At 45.8% G+C, this 14,787-nt stretch overlaps 1 protein-coding gene and 1 non-coding gene across 2 annotated transcripts in view; one reads left to right on the top strand and one right to left on the bottom strand.

Annotated features, from left to right (window-relative positions):
* The window catches only part of GALNT9 (polypeptide N-acetylgalactosaminyltransferase 9), a 119,721-nt gene that overhangs the window by 25,367 nt on the left and 79,567 nt on the right, over positions 1-14,787 (bottom strand). The gene's annotated exons all lie outside the window — the stretch shown is intronic.
* On the top strand, positions 394-465 carry TRNAE-CUC. The gene has a single exon. It is a non-coding gene; the product is annotated as a tRNA-Glu (tRNA).

Below are 14,787 nucleotides of genomic sequence, written 5' to 3'. Positions count from 1 at the left end.
GCCAAGGAAATGCCTCCCTCTTGTCACACAAACTACTCACGCTGCAGGACCGATTCATCTCCAGGGGCAGAATTTGACTGGATTTAGCTTTGGAAAAGCAAGTTGCAGCTCCCTGGACTCAGTTGGGCTCCATTCGTAAATTTTTGACAAGAAAACATCTCTTCCTGGACTATCTCAGGCCGTATATATACACACACAAATATGCTATAAAAAACAGCTGTTTCAGTGTTCTGTTCTTATGCCAGATGCACATAAACTTTTGAGCTGAGTTTTCATTCCAAATTCCTCCCACTTGTTTCACTGAACACTTTGAACATCTCAAACAAAAGAAAAGAAAAAACTAGTTTCTTTCCTTCTAAACAAGTGGTTTTCAAAGTGTGATCCTGGAGGAATTCCCTGGTGGTCCAGTGGTTATGACTTAGCATTCTCACTGCCAGGGCCCAGGTTCAATCCCTGGTTGGGGAAGGCAGCCAAAAAAAAAAAAAGTGTGGTCCTTGAACCACAAGCATCAGCATCACCCCGCACTCCTTAGAAATGCAGATTCTCAGGTTGGACTTAAGACCTGCTGAATCAGAAGCTCTGCGAGTGGGGCTTCCCTGGTGGCACAGTGGTAAAGAATTCACCTGCCAATGCAGGGACATGGGTTTGATCCCTTATCTGGGAAGATCCCATAAGCCTTGGAGCAACTAAGCCCATGCACTACAACTATTGAGCCTGTGCTCTAGAGCCTGTGAGCCACAACTACTGAGCCCATGTGCTGCAACTACTGAAAACCCACAAGTCCTAAAGCCTGTGCTCTGCAACAAGAGAAGCCACCACAATGAGAAGCCTGCATACCACAACTAGAGAGGAGTCCCTGCTTGCTGAAACTAGAGAAAGTCCAGTGCAGCAATGAAGATCAACACAGTCAATAAATAAATAAAATTATTTTAAAAAGGAGAAACTCTGCAAGTGTTTTAACAAGCCCTTTGGGGAGTTCAGAGGTTTGCTGGAGTTTGAGAAAAGATGTGCTAAATGCTGAGTCTTCTCACCCCTCCCTTATCCCTTCTCATTAGTACTCCAAGCACTTGGCACAATCGTCTATTTCAGTAGCTCTGTCTCTTGAACACTAACTGAAGGTGGGACCACATCTTCTTGACTTTTCTCTCCTCAAACATAAGTAAGGCTGTACTTTTTAGGTCATGATTCCCAAGCCCACTGTAGCTGGAAGAAATGACAAAGGAGATATTTAGTTAATATGGGGCTTCCCAGGTGGCTTGGTAGTAAAGAATCTGCCTGTAATGCAGGAGACACAGGTTTGATACCTGGGTTGGGAAGATCCCCTGGAGAAAGAAATGGCAACCCACTCCAGTATTCTTCCCTAGGAAATCCCGTGGACAGAGGCGCCTGGCAGGGGTCCTAGACCATGGGGTTGCAAAAGAGTCAAACATGACTTAGCGACTAAACAACAGAAAGTTAGTATCATGAATATGGAAATCTTTCCTACCTGCCCCCCCCAAAACATATAAGAATGATAGGCAAAATGATTTTAAAAGTTAAAAGTACATATTAGAAAACAAGATGAAATTCCCCTTAGCTCAGAAAAAGCAAAAACATGATGGTGTAGTGAGGCTGAAGCTCTAAGGCACAGTCATCTAAGCCTTATGAGGAGACAGGGGCTGAATGAGTAGCCAGGATCCTTGCAGGAAACCAGGGCTGAGACTAGGCTCCCTGATTATGAGTAGAAGCTCAAATCAGCTCTGATTGCTCCCTGGTTTTCAGCCATAAACAATCAACTGAGAGAGGAAGCAAAGGTGTACATAACACCTGGAATCAGGCTGGTTCTCTGAATAAGAAATGAAACAGGAGACCTCAGGGTGAAAACTAGAGTTCAATAAAAAGAAAAAAGAAAAGCTAAGCCACTAAATTCTGATCTGGGGAGTGCTTGGACAAGATAACCTGAAACTTCCAAGAAAGAGCGAGTGTGATGTGAAAATACAACTCCCGTGAAAGATGAGCTGTCAAAAAATTTCAAGGCACACAAGGAAATCCAACTCTAAGAGAGTCATCAACAAATCCAAAGATGGGCAAATTTAAACCGAAGGAAAGAGAGAGAAAAGAGTGACTAAAAAGATCTTAAGTAGACTATTAAGATTTTCAGAGATGAAGGAATGAGGGGAAAGCATTCATCAATAAAGAACAAGAGATTAGGAATCAAAACAGGCAGTTATACAAAGGGAGAAGAACCAAATCAACAAAATTAGAAATGAAAATGGAGAGATCACAACAAACAACACTGAAATACAAAGGATCATAAGAGACTACTACCAGCAGCTCTATGCCAATAAAATGGACAACTTAGAAGAAATGGACAAATTCTTAGAAAAGTATAACTTTCCAAAACTGAACCAGGAAGAAATAGAAGATCTTAACAGACCCATCACAAGCACATAAATCGAAACTGTAATCAGAAATCTTCCAGCAAACAAAAGCCCAGGACCAGATGGCTTCACAGCTGAATTCTACCAAAACTTTAGAGAAGAGCTAACACCTATCTTACTCAAACTCTTCCAGAAAATTGCAGAAGGCAAACTTCCAAACTCATTCTATGAGGCCACCATCACCCTAAACCAAAACCAGACAAAGATGCCACAAAAAAGAAAACTACAGGCCAATATCACTGATGAACATAGATGCAAAAATCCTTAACAAAATTCTAGCAAACAGAATCCAACAACATATTAAAAAGATCATACATCATGACCAAGTGGGCTTTATCCCAGGAATGCAAGGATTCTTTAATATCCACAAATCAATGTAATACACCACATTAACAAATTGAAAGATAAAAACCATATGATTATCTCAATAGATGCAGAAAAAGCCTTTGACAAAATTCAGCATCCATTTATGATAAAAACTCTCCAGAAAGCAGGAATAGAAGGAACATACCTCAACATAATAAAAGCTATATATTACAAACCCACAGCAAACATTATCCTCAATGGTGAAAAATTGAAAGCATTTCCCTTAAAGTCAGGAACAAGAAAAGGGTGCCCACTCTCACCACTACTATTTAACATAGTTTTGGAAATGTTGGCCACAGCAATCAGAGCAGAAAAAGAAATAAAAGGAATCCAGATAGGAAAAGAAGAAGTAAAACTCTCACTGTTTGCAGAAGACATGATCCTCTACATAGAAAACCCTAAAGACTCTACCAGAAAATTACTAAAGCTAATCAATGAATACAGTAATGTTGCAGGATATAAAATTAACACACAGAAATCCCTTGCACTCCTATTCACTAACAATGAGAAAACAGAAAGAGAAATTAAGGAAACAATACCATTCACCATTGCAACAAAAAGAATAAAATACTTAGGAGCATATCTACCTAAAGAAACAAAAGACCTATACATAGAAAACTATAAAACACTGATGAAAGAAATCAAAGAGGATACAAATAGATGGAGAAGTATACTGTGTTCATGGATTGGAAGAATCAATATTGTGAAAATGACTATACTACCCAAAGCAATCTATAGATTCAATGCAATCCCTATCAAGCTACCAATGGTATTTTTCACAAAAACAGAACAAATAATTTCACAATTTGTATGGAAATACAAAAAATCTCAAATAACCAAAGCAATCTTGAGAAAGAAGAATGGAACTGGAGGAATCAACCTGCCTGACTTCAGGCTCTACTACAAAGCCACAGTCATCAAGACAGTATGGTACTGGCACAAAGACAGAAATATAGATCAATGGAACAGAATAGAAAGCCCAGAGATAAATCCACGTACCTATGGACAACTTATCTTCGACAAAAGAGGCAAGGATATACAATGGAAAAATGACAACCTCTTTAACAAGTGGTGCTGGGAAAACCGGTCAACCACTTATAAAAGAATGAAACTAGAACACTTTCTAACATCATACACAAAATGGATTAAAGATCTTAATTTAAGACCAGAAACTATAAAACTCCTAGAGGAGAACATAGACAAAACACTCTCCGACATAAATCACAGCAGGATCCTCTATGACCCACCTCCCAGAATATTGGAAATAAAAGCAAAAATAAACAAATGGGACCTAATGAAACTTAAAAGCTTTTGCACAACAAAGGAAACTATAAGTAAGGTGAAAAGACAGCCCTCAGATTGGGAGAAAATAATAGCAAATGAAGCAACAGACAAAGGATTAATCTCAAAAATATACAAGCAACTCCTGCAGCTCAATTCCAGAAAAATAAATGACCCAATCAAAAAATGGGCCAAAGAACTAAACAGACATTTCTCCAAAGAAGACATACAGATGGCTAACAAACACATGAAAAGATGCTCAACATCACTCATTATCAGAGAAATGCAAATCAAAACCACAATGAGGTACCATTACACGCCAGTCAGGATGGCTGCTATCCAAAAGTCTACAAGCAATAAATGCTGGAGAGGGTGTGGAGAAAAGGGAACCCTCTTACACTGTTGGTGGGAATGCAAACTAGTACAGCCACTATGGAGAACAGTGTGGAGATTCCTTAAAAAACTGGAAATAGAACTGCCATATGACCCAGCAATCCCACTCCTGGGCATACACACTGAGGAAACCAGATCTGAAAGAGACACGTGCACCCCAATGTTCATCGCAGCACTGTTTATAATAGCCAGGACATGGAAGCAACCTAGATGCCCATCAGCAGATGAATGGATAAGGAAGCTATGGTACATATACACCATGGAATATTACTCAGCCATTAAAAAGAATTCCTTTGAATCAGTTCTAATGAGATGGATGAAACTGGAGCCCATTATACAGAGTGAAGTAAGCCAGAAAGATAAAGCCCAATACAGTATACTAATGCATATATATGGAATTTTAAAAGATGGTAATGATAACCCTATATGCAGGACAGAAAAAGAGACACAGATGTACAGAACAGACTTTTGGACTCTGTGGGAGAAGGCGAGGGTGGGATGTTCTGAGAGAATAGCATTGAAACAAGTATACTATCAAGGGTGAAACAGATCACCAGCCCAGGTTGGATGCATGAGACAAGTGCTCAGAGCTGGTGCACTAGGAAGACCCAGAGGGATGGGATGGGGAGAGAGGCGGGAGGAGGAATCAGGATGGGGAACACATGTAAATCCATGGCTGATTCATGTCAATGTATGGCAAAAACCACTACAATATTGTAAAGTAATTAGCCTCCAACTAATAAAAATAAAGTTAAAAAAAAAAAAAAACCAGAAACAGGCTGTTATAGAAAAGAACAACCAGATATGAAAAGCACTAATGGAAGATGTCATAAAGCATATTAATTGAAATAAAAATCCAAAGCTAAAGAGGTGGCTTAAATAGTCACCTGGACATGGCTAAAGGTAGAATTTATTTATTGGAATATGGAGCTGAGGAAATTACCCAGAACACAAGGCAGGATGAGGAGGATATAGCAAAGTGGTTGAGATCTGAGGAGATCTGGAGGGTTGATGAGCAGCCCCACCAGGTATCCAACAGGACTTCCAGATCAGGTGAGGCCACATAAAAGAACCCAAGCACTTTCTAGATCTGTAAGCTAAGCCTCAGGTTGATCACCTAAACCAGGACTCAAGAAGAATACAAGGCAAAGGGTCACAGAACACAAGGGATTCAGGGCCCAGGACTATCTTCCCATCCATTCCTGTGTGATACTAAACTCAACTGATGTACAGGTGGACCAGAGTTTGATAAAATGTTTCTAAAGTTCATACAAAAGAGGAAAAACAAGAGAGCAGCCAGAAAGATTCTAAAATAAAAATGAGGTTACATGGACTTCCCTGGTGGTACAGTGGATAAGCTGACCCACTGGAAAAGACCCTGATGTTGGGAAAGATTGAAGGCAGAAGGAGAAGAGGGTGACAGAGGATGCGATGGTTGGATGGCATCAATGGATTCAATGGACCTGAACTTGGACAAACTCCAGGAGATGGTGAAGGATAGGGAGGCCTGGTGTGCTGCAGTCCATGGGGATCTCAGAGTCAGATATGACTTGGTAACTGAACACACACACAGTGGATAAGAATCCATCTGACAATGCAGGGAACATGGGTTCGATCCCTGGTCTGGAAAGATCCCACATGCCTCAGAACAACTTAGTTCACGTGCCACAACTACTGTGCCTGCGATCTATAGCCTGCGAGCCACAACTGTTGAGCCCACATGCTACAACTACCGAAGCCCAGACACCCTAAAGCCTGTGCTCCACAACAAGAGAGTAGCCCCTGCTCTCTGCAACTAGAGAAAGCCTGCGTGCAGCTATGAAAACCCAGCACAACCAAAAATAATAATAAAATAAATAAAAATAATGAGGATGCATTCAACTGCTAGACATCAGCATATTTTATAAAGCAGCAGGCTAAGAATAGAAAGTTTAAAATAGATATAAACACTTCTAGAAGCACTTAGAATATATAAAGAGCACCTTTCCCATCAGTGGGAAGGGGTGGACTATTTAATGGATAATATGAAAAGAGTTAGTCTACCATTTAAAAACGATATAAAGGCAGATCACAACCTTACTTATATAATGAACATATTCCAAATGGATTAAAGCTTTTAATGTAAAAAAGGAACTATAAAGTGTCAGAAGGAGATGTGGTTAAATAGTCTTTCAAATAGGCCTTTCTAAGAAGGAGAGCAAATTCATGTCATTAAAAAAAGTAGATATTTACATTCAAAAATTATCTATATAAAAAGTCAACATCATAAAATTAAGAACAAGGAAAGCATTTGTCTCACACAATAAAGCATCAATATCCCTACTGTATAAAGTGCTCTTAAAATCTACCACAAGATGCCACAAGAAAATATTAGCAAAGAAAGAAAAACATATGGTCAACAAATGTCCAAAAATGTTTAAGCTCATTAGTAATTGAAGAAATGCAAGTTAACCAACAAAACATTCCCTGTGTGTCTTTCATATGTGAAAAAAGGACGATTATATTTAATGAGAGAAGAGGGCAGTAGAGGATGAAACAGTGAGACAGCATCACCACCTCAGTGGACAGAAATTTGAGCAAACTCCGGGAGACAGTGAAGGACAGAGAAGCCTGGCGTGCTGCAGTCTATTGGGTCACAAAGAGTCAGACATGACTTAGCGACTGAACAACAACAAGTATTTAATCGAGGCTCCAGTATCCTTGCCTGGAGAATCAGGTGGACAGAGGAGCCTCAGGAACTTATGGACTTACTATGGTCCACAGAGTCACAAAGAGTCGGCCATGACTGAAGTGACTTAGCACACACACACATGTGTGTTATATGCCCAGGAAACTATCTCATCATGTACCATTTGAGAACACACACATACCACCTCTGGAGGAGGAAATGGTAGCCAAATCCAGTGTTGTTGCCTGGAAAATTCTTTGACAGAAGAGCCTGGTGTGCTGTGGTCCATGGGGTGGCAAAGAGTCAGACGGGACTGAGCGCTCACACACATGCTCACACCACCTACACACCACAAATCACACACATACATCCCACACACACAACCCACATACACAGACACACACCACTCAGCCCTACACATCACAGACATGTAGATATACAGACACATGCCTCACACCACACATCACACACACCCCACACAGACATAGACCCCCATACACCACACATAGACATGTATACACACATGCATAGAGGAGGATTTGGCAAATGGTATCAAAGACCATAAAAACATGTGTTTCAGGTGACCTAGCAATTCTACTTCTAGAAATTTTATCCCGAGGAGATACTGAGAGCTGAAGAAAGATCCAGACAAGAGAACACGATTTCAGGGCTGCGTGGGCTGTAGGGGCTGCCCGGTCATGGAGCCCCACTATCAAGTAACTGCTACAGCAGGTGAACAAAGGACACGCATGGCATCAGGCTTTCAAGAAATGTACACAAAGAAAACAAGCAAGCATGTGCACATCATGTGTACGTGTACCTGTGCACAAGGGGAGACCGTTTAGACACACACAAGGGACCTCTAGGAAGATGTCCACTCCAGCAAAGGCAGAGACAGAATCCTGGATGACGTAATTTTGTTCCCATTAGCTGACCTTGAGTTTTTCTAATGAAAGTCACTCTCATACAGGGAAGAAAATAGTATTGCAGAAATGCTTGCGCAAACAATGAGCACTATCCCATGCCGGTTACATTTCATTTAATCCCCAGATGGCCCCAGGAGTCACGTCCTGTGTGCCCCTGGGGGACGAATGTGGGAACCGAGGTTCAGAGGTGGCCCAGGTGCCTAACAGGCAGAGATTGCCTCCAAATGCAAGTCTCAAGGGCCCTTTTGAAGACCCCATGTCGTCCAGGGTTTTCTCCCAGGACATTCAGTGGGTCGAGACTTTCCCTCCCCTGCTTGCATTCATCCTCACCTAGCAGGCAGATAGACCCACTCGTGACTAGAATAAGCCCTTCCTGAAGCAGAACTGCAATGGGCCTTCACAGTCTGTTCACCGCCCTCACTGAGGAAGACCAGGGACCAGCCCCCCACCACCCCCGCCTCGGTGTCTCCCTCCACTAGTAACCAGGCCACTTCCCTGCTCTGGGTCCACTCCTGGAGAACAGGTAAACCACCCCCGGCCCCAGATGGTGTAGCGCTAAGGCAGCCCCTCAAAGGGTTGGAGTTGAAGGTGCAGCAATTACCCTCAGTGCCTCAAGGTTTGCCTGTAACACTGTGGGGGAGGCAGTGACTGGGAACATTTTAAAATAAAGACACAAACGATTTCCAATTTCTGCGCTGCAGAGCTTTCCTGAGCAGGCGCTCCCCGTTTGATTCTGTCCTGACCTTTATTAAACCTAATGGACGCAACGGATTCATTTCCACCTAATTGGCTCTAGGACTTTCCTCATTAGGGGCTGAGCAGTTGGCAGTTTTACAATCACAGAAATGTAAATTGGCCCCGAGACCACAGAATTACTCCTCTAATTGGACTGAATCGATCAGAAGGGCTGTGTGGCCACCTGTGTTAATGGCGGATCAGAAAGTGTGGCTGCCAGGCCTGTCTGAGTGGGAGCCAGGGGTCCTGGGAAGGCCGGAGGAGTACACGGCCCGGGGCCACTCAGGGTGTCAGCCGGGGGGGGGCACACTCCTGCCACAGGGCCTTTGCACTTGAGGTTTTCTCCTCCTCCGGGGAACACTTCCCTATCGTTGCATAACTTCTTCCCCTCCTCCTTCACATCTGCTAAGATGTCACCATCTCAGTACCCCCTTCCCCGATCATCCCATTTAAAATGACAGCCTCCATGATCCCAGGTATCATTACACTGGGAATGAAGCGACTGGACGCGTGTGCCCTGCTGAATCCCCAGCACCTAGGACGGTGGTCGACACTCTATTCCTCAACAGGAGATTGTTCAGCCAATGAACACCTCGCCTCCCTTTGATGCCCCGGAACCCAGCACTTAGAACGGATGATTCATCTTTTATTCTGTAAGTAAACCAAACACTGAAGGCCGGTCGCATGCAGCAGTGAATGGGACCCAACCCAGCGAACATCGACTTACATCCCAACCAGTGAGGGAGGGGAGGAGAGCCGCAGTAAAACGTAAGCTAATAAACGAGATGAGACAGTGATGGATAGATCCACGTAGCGCCAAAGAGTGAAAAGACAAGGATTAGCTTTGGGGGGCGAAGTGGGGCGGGGCGGGGCAATCAGGCGGGGTGGGGCTCTTTGCGCTGAGTAAGGGAAGGCTCCGGCTCGAACCAGGGAAGGTGGAGGCCCGAAGGTGGTGCGGATAGTAAGAGGGTGGGCACTGGGACACAGGGAGCGGGATGGGGAGCGTCACACACCGTGGGAGGAAGTTTGGGATCCTCAGGGTGATGATGAAAGAGCGCCCTCTCTTGGCTTCTGTGTAGCGTGAACAAGAAGGGTGCAGACTGGGGAGGAGCCCAACTCCAGGTGGGCTTGATACCGACCTAGGTCCTCGGACTCTTTAATCATCAGACATTGATAAGAGGCCAGATGAGAAATTCAGGCAAGGCTTTGTTAGGACTCGCGCTGAGGCACCAGGGAGTGAGAACCAATGATCCGTGCCCTTGCTGCTCCTATAGATAGGGTGAGGGTGGGGGTGGATTGGTGGATGGGGCTGGAGGGATGGCTTAGGTGGTCTGCCCACCCCCAAGGTGATGCTATGTGCAGGGATCGTGGGCAGGACACTGCTTTTGCTGCCTCAGAAATGGCAGTTGGTTTGTGGCCTTTTTGTATCTTACTGTTCATAATTTGACCCGAACTAAGCATGAGAGTTGGACTGTGAAGAAGGCTGAACGCCGAAAAATTGATGCTTTTGAACTACGGTGTTGGAGAAGACTCTTGAGAGTCCCTTGGACTGCAAGGGGATCCAACCAGTCCATCCTAAAGGAGATCAGTCCTGGGTGTTCATTGGAAGGACTGATGTTGAAGCTGAAACTCCCAATACTTTGGCCATCTGATGCGAAGAGTTAACTCATTGGAAAAGACCCTGATGCTGGGAGGGATTGGGGGCAGGAGGAGAAGGGGTCGACAGAGGATGAGATGGCTGGATGGCATCACCGACTGGATGGGCATGGGTTTGGGTAGACTCTGGGAGTTGGTGATAGACAGGGAGGCCTGGTGTGCTGTGATTCATGGGGTCACAAAGAGTCGGACGCGACTGAGCGACTGAACTGAACTGAACTGAAGCATGGGTGCAGTTATTTTTAGTTCCTTATAGTTTCTTTGTATGCTATGGTTCAGGTGCAGCATCTCAGGCCCCAGGCTTTCTCAAAATCACACTTTTGGATGAGTGGATTGAAGCAGAGGGAGGAAAGTGCCCAAGGTCACACCTAGGGAAGGTGGTGGGGGGGTGTGTGTGTGTGTGAAAAGCCTCAACCTGTTGAACAAGCAAAGAGGAGACCATGACATTGGGAGTTAAAGAAGAGTGCAAAATCCCTGGACTCTCTTACTGTCCTGAGTCCCTCTTCTGAGCCTCGGATCTGGTCTGGCTTGTGTGTGCTTCCACCACTCCTGTCTGCCTTTTCTGTTGGTACATGGATGCTGGGGCCTGGGGCCACCACGTGTGAGGAAGTCCAGCTATGGCAAGGCCACAGGGAGGCACTGTCGCCTACGGCCCCAGCTGAACTCTAAGACGGGCAGCATCTACCTCAGATGCCGTGTCCTGCTGGGCTTTTGGATGAATGCAGCCTGGCCACCTTCTGACAGCACACAGGTGAGAAATCATAAGCTGAGCCCTTCCCAAACTCCTGACCCACCAAACTGTGAGCAAAATAAGAGGGTAATTTTAAGCCTCTGAAAGCTGAGCACCAAACAATTGATGCTTTTGAACTGTGGTGTTGGAGAAGACCCTTGAGAGTCCCTTGGACTGCAAGGAGATCCAACCAGTCCATCCTAAAGGAGATCAGTCCTGGGTGTTCACTGGAAGGACTGATGCTGAAGCTGAAACTCCAATACTTTGGCCATCTGATGTGAAGAGCTGACTTATTTGAAAAGACCCTGATGCTGGGAAAGATTGAGGGCAGGAGGAGAAGGGGACGACAGAGGATGAGATGGTTGGATAGCATCACCAACTCAATGGACGTGAGTTTGGGTGGACTCCAGGAGTTGGTAATGGACAGGGAGGCCTGGCATGCTGCGGTTCATGGGGTTGCAGAGTCGGACACAACTGAGCAACTGAACTGAACTGAAATTGTGGACTGTTTGTTACACAGCAAGAGTAACTGACACATAGACTAGCTGTAGCTGGGGGCGCATGTCTGTGTGTCCTATGTTCATTTCAAAAGGTCGACAGGCATAGAAAGAGCTTCGTTAGTGTGTGCCTGCCTATCCTTGTTTTCTCCTGGGGGAGCCCTGCTAGCTCATCCAACTGCTCACACCCTTCACCCCAGGGCCTTGCCACACAGCTGAACACCCACGGTGCTAGATGGGACGCATCACAGCCCAGGAGGTTGCAAGCAAATGCCTCTTTGACCCACAGCCTCTAAATATCGGCTCAATGGGTAACATATGGGGCCAGCTGGGTTCCCTCGTTTGGAGGTCAAGTTCAGCCTCCCTGGGCTCTGATGGTCTGATGTCAGCGGGATCTCACAGATGAATTAGCCAAGACCAGGGTGGAGGCATCAAGGTGGGCCCTGGGTGAGGGGAGGAGCTGGTGTCCAGTGGGAGGGGCCCTGGATCCACTCAAATGGGAGATGGAATCTAGAATTCATCTGAGACTTTTCCACTTGAAATAATCAAGTTAAAAGAGAGAGGGGGCACTTTAGGGTGGCAGATAATTTATGTATCAATGTGGGAGAGGGTGGTCCAGTGCTTACTTTTGACAAAGCCCCTGAGCTGCAGACCTGAGCTGGCGGGGGTGGCAGAGGGGAGAGAAAATACAGGAACCAGCCGCTTTCCCTGACCTGACTCCCATGCTGGCATCCCTCAGGGTGGATTCTCGGTCCAGCCTCCTTCCTGAGCTTCGGGCCCACCTTCCATTCACTTCCTGCCCCTCTTCATGCCTTCTACCGAGGCCCCCATCTTCCAGGGACGTGGCTTTTCTGGGAGGTGGATGCCCAGGGCTGGGAGGCACCCTCCACCAGAACAGAAACTGCTCTAGTCATTTCAAACACGGGGTGCAAGACTGGAGGGGTCACCGATGAGCCAGGCTGTGAGGAAGACAATGCTCAGGAGGCAGCCAGCCACCAGCAAGAATCGAGGTGTATGGGGGATGGCATGCACAGGGCACAGGCCTCTCCCCAGAAGCCTCTGGAAGCACCGAGGGCCTATCGGGGCAGGAACTGGAGCCCCAAGTAAGGGGGAGGCATGCGCAGCCCGGCCCTACCAGAGCCTCTCCGGGAGCTGGGCGTGCAGCCTACAGGGGACCCAGCGGGCACAGCCTCCAGACTGGGGACTAAGAGGACAGAGGGGCCCACCTCGCCCCCTAGTGGCGGTGTGTGGAACTGCTCTAGTGCTTCGGGTCAGCGATGGCCATGGGGACACATTGCTGTGTGATGTTCAACAGCGGCTCCACGGAGAATGGCACTCAGGGAAGGTCACTTGAAATGAGTCTTATCTCTGCCCTAAACGGGGCGGGGGGGCACGCCTGTTCATTCTGACCCCCCCCCCCCAAGGCCTGGGCTTGCCCTTTACTCCTCTGCAGCCTGCTGTGGTCCATGGGCTGCTGGGTTTGTAGGGAGACCCCACCCTAAAACTCAGGACTGGGCAGGAGCCCCCCAGGCCAGTGACAGACAGTAGAACTGCTGCCCTCAGGCCCACGGGTATCCTGCCGCTGTCTGTTAACAGCACAGGGCAGCCTGCAAACCACAGGGTGGGCATCGCTCAGGCCTCTCGCTGGCCCTCCCCACCCCCAGGCCCCGCCTGCTGTGAGGACAGCCTGCTCCTCCTGGACCGGGGTGAGTCACTGTCCTGGGGTCCTTGATCCCAGCCACCAGCCTCGCCCCTGGAGGTCCTGCCTCTCTTTCATGTCGCTGCCTGATTTTTTCTTTCTTCTTCTTGCTATTTATAATTTACTTTATCTTGCTGGGATTTTTCTGTTTCCTGGCAAGCTACCTTAAATCTGGTCAATAATAAAACTTTATAAAAATAGAACTACCATATGATCTAGCAATCCCACTCCTGGGCATATATCTGGACAAAACTATAATTCAAAAAGATACATGCATCCCTGTGTTCATAGCAGCACTATTCATAATAGCCAAGACATGGAAACAACCGAAATATCCGTTGACAGATGAATGGATAAAGAAGATGTGGCATATATATACAATGGAATATTACTCAGCCATAAAAAGAATGAAGTAATGCCATTTGTAACAACATGGATGGAACTGAAGGTTATTATACTAAATGAAGTAAATCAGAAAAAGATAAATACCATATAACAGCACTTATATGTGGAACCTGGCATCCCAGGTGGCTCAATGGTAAAGAATTTGCCTGCCTATGCAGGAGATTCAAGAGACTCCGGTTCGATCCCTGAGTTGGGAAGCTCCCTTGGCAAAGGAAGTGGCAACCCACTCCTGTATTCTTGCCTGGAGAATCCCGTGGACAGAGAAGCCTGGTGGGCTACAGTCCATGAGGTTGCAAAGAATCAGACACGACTGAGCACAAACACACATATGTGGAATCTAAAATACAATAAAATGAACATATCTACAAAGCAGAAACAGACTCATAGACATAGAGAACAGGCTTGTGGTTGCCAACGGGGGTGGAGGGAGGAAGAAGGATGGGTTGGGAGTTTGGGATTAGCAGAAGCAAACTATTAAATACAGAGTGGATAAATAAAAATGTTCTATTGTAGAGCACAAAGAACTATATTCAATGTCTTGGGATAAAGCATAATGGAAAAAATATAAAAAAGAATATATCTAACTAAAAAATATTAAAAAATATATATGCATACATGCACACATCTGGACACTTAATATACACAAGTATGTGTGATTTACGTAAAGTAATATTTTATGGTAGCTCAGCTGGGAAAGAATCCACCTGCAATGCAGGAGACCCCGGTTCAATTCCTGGGTCAGGAAGATCCCCTGAAGAAGGGATAGGCCACCCACTCCAGTATTCATGGGTTTCCCTAGTGGCTCAGATGGTAAAAAATCTGCCTGCAATGCAGGAGACCTGGGTTCGATCCCAGGGAAGATCCCCTGAAGAAGGGAATGGCAAGCCACTCCAATATTCTTGTCTGGAGAATCCCATGGACAGAGGAGCTTGGCAGGCTACAGTCCACGGGGTTGCAAAGAGTCAGACACAACTGAAGCGACTTAGTACGCACTCATGAGTCACCAAGGAA

Source organism: Cervus canadensis, chromosome 1 (genome assembly GCF_019320065.1).
Source record: "Cervus canadensis isolate Bull #8, Minnesota chromosome 1, ASM1932006v1, whole genome shotgun sequence".
NCBI lineage: Eukaryota > Metazoa > Chordata > Mammalia > Artiodactyla > Cervidae > Cervus > Cervus canadensis.
The sequence above is the reverse complement of the archived record's forward strand: the minus strand, read 5'-3'. Positions and strand labels throughout refer to the sequence as shown.